Below are 3099 nucleotides of genomic sequence, written 5' to 3' on the forward strand. Positions count from 1 at the left end.
CTCATTGTTGTTTTGATCTGCATTTCCCTTACAATGAGGGATGTTGAGCATTTTTTCATATGCGTTTTGGCTATTTGTATGTCATCTTTAGAGAATGTTTTCTTCAACTCCTTCTCCCATCTTTTAATCGGGGTTAATCATCTTTTTTTCAAACAGTAGCTTGAGTTTCTTGTGTATTCTGCTTATCAGGCCCTCATCTGATGCATAATTTACAAAAATATTTTCCCATTCTTAGGGCTGTCAATTCACACTGAATGCTGTGTCTTTTGCCATGCAGAAACTTCTTAGTCTGATGTAATCCCACTTGTCTATTTTGGGGATTATCGACTGTCATTTGGGGGTCTTATTTAAGAAGTATTTCACTACACCAGTGTTTCCCAAAGTTTTTCGTTTTTCCAGTGTTTTCCAGGAGCAGTTTTACAGTTTGAGATCTTAGATTTCGATCCTTTATCCACCTTGACTTGATTTTTTTCAAAGGTGAGAAGTAGGAGTTCAGATTCATCTTTCTGCAAGTGGAAATCCAGTTTTTCCAGCACCATTTGCTGAAGAGGTTTTCCTTTTCCCACTGGATTGACTGGTACCTTTTGTCAAAAATCAGTTGACAGTATGTTTGGGAATTTATTTCTGGGGACTCTATTCTGTTCCATTGGTCCACATGTCTGTTTCTGTGCCAGTATCATACTGTTTTGATTATGACAGCTTTGTAGTATATTTTGAGGTCAGGGAGTGTCTGAGGTCTTAATATATATGGTAATATATGTCCCACCACCTTATTAATTTTCTTCAGAAATATCTTTCCATAGTATCATCCTTGCTTTCACAAGTTTTAGAATCTTCATGATATGATGATTAAATATGATGTAACTCAAATATTTTCTTCTTCCTTAGTTATTTTAATAGTTTAATAATATTTATTTTAATCCATCCAAATATTTATTCTTAAATAGTTTTTAATATTGATGTTATTAAAATAATGTCTTTTTTGGCTGAGAACTAGTCATTTCAGGGAATAAGAGAATCAAAGATTTTCTACTGATAATTCAGCCATCAGATCCCAGTCTCGAGTAGAGAGGCAAGAGGCAGGCATTCAAAAGTAATCTCCATTGCTGCTGATAACTAGTCATTTCAGGGAATAAGAGAAATGAAGATTTTCTACTGATAATTCAACCTCCATCCCCTAGTCTCGAATGTCTCCCTCTGCCGCTCTTGGTCTTCTCATTTTTTGGTAATTTTTCATTTTTAAAAATTTTTAAGGGATAGAAATCTCTTGGCTTTCAGATCTTCCTTTATCTTGCTAATAATTCCCATTTCCCCTCCCCTCCCCTCTAGGAGAAGGGACAGTCCTTAAGAAGAAAACTCCTCTGTTGCTTCTGAGAACTAGTCATTTTGTGCAGTGCACTGAGGCCACCACGTGGTTTTTATTTTTTACTTTTTTAAAAAATTAAATACATTTTAGGAGTATTTTTTCATCTTTTTCTTCTCTCTCTCTTTTCTCTCTCTCTATCTCTGTTTTCTTATTTCTTTTCTTTTACCTCATCACTTTGCTGCTCAATCTCCATCCACTGAGTGTCTAGATGGATCTAAAGGAATCATAGCCAAACATGGAAATACTATTAAGGTTAAGCTATTTCTCAATACCCACTGAATCTTCTGCACAAAGGGATAAAAATGAAACAGCAAATAGATTGTGTATCACCTTCTCCTGCTTGCTCCTGAATGCTTAGATTGAACTTCAAGAATGAGGAAGAAATGCACCATCCATCAGATGACTATAAATCACCACAAGGTCACAGAAAAATATGAGAAAGCAAGAAAATATCTCTACTCCAAGGGAAAAGAATAACTCCTCATCAATCACAGACACTTCGATGGAAATCATGAAAATGTCTGATAAAGAATTTAGAATATTCATGGTGACAAAGTTAACAGAGATGCAAGACAGGAGAGACAATAAATTTCAGAAGAGGCAGGAGAATAGAGCCGAGGAGTTCCAGGAAGTGAGGAAGTTCTTGCAAGATGTGAAATACAAAATGCACATCATAAAAAAGAATCAAACAGAACTGTTAGAGAGGAAGGTTGTAGTACAGGGAATCAGAACATTCCTTGGAATATTAAAAGCAGATTATATCATACAGAAGATTGAATCTCAGATGTAAAAACAGAATTGCTGGCCTAAAAATAATGTACCACAAAGACAGAAAATAGTCCCAAAATATGAGAATAATATACAAGAAATACTAGATATCATCAAACATCCAAACATTCGGATAATTGGTATACCACAAAGTGAAGAGACTACTAAGTGGCTGAACCCATGCAGCTAACACAAGCAGAACATGGGGAGCTGCCTCTCATGCCTAAACAAGGCTGGGCTGAGAAGAACTTGTAGGCAAGGCTGCAGTTATGAGCTCCAGTTTTTCAACTGTGTTTGCTGCACTGGTTTGTGCCCAATTTCTCTGCCATGAACTTTACTGACAGTACCCAATAAGGGCAAAATAACACCCCCAGGTTTACTGTAACTTTTACAATAATCCTGAAGGAATGCAGATCCCTAAGGCTGCGGCAAATGGGAATTACTCCCATTAGACTCACCCCACCCACCTGGAAAATGTCAATAAAGAATGCTACATTTACTTCTCCTACTGGGGATTACATAGATAACATTAGAAAGGTTTGGATTAATGGAAAGCTACTAAATTGGTGAAACAATCTCAGTAGCTGAGAGGGGCTCAGGGACTCATCTGTGAGGTACTGATACCCCAAACAAAGACCATGGGTTACCATGTAGAGGGTCAGAAGTACACAGTAACCTTTAGGTCAGTCATTAAACTACTTACCCCAGAGGTAATATAGGTATCACACTTTAGTATATATTAACCTTGTCTTTACTTAACCAGACAGGATTTCTATCTAGGCCTTTGTAACTGGCAATCCGCTGACACTCAGCCTGAGGCTGAAGTTCTCAAGGGGGCCTGGGACTCAAGTTCTCAAGCTGATCTGGGGCTGAAGTTATCAAGCTGGCCTGGGACTGAGGTTATTAAGATTCCTGAAAGAACCCCTCACCCAAAAGATCTTTCCTGCTAATCAAGGTCTAAGAAG

The sequence above is a fragment of the Tupaia chinensis genome, unplaced genomic scaffold (assembly GCF_000334495.1).
Source record: "Tupaia chinensis unplaced genomic scaffold, TupChi_1.0 Scaffold143942_1, whole genome shotgun sequence".
Taxonomy (NCBI): Eukaryota; Metazoa; Chordata; class Mammalia; order Scandentia; family Tupaiidae; genus Tupaia; species Tupaia belangeri.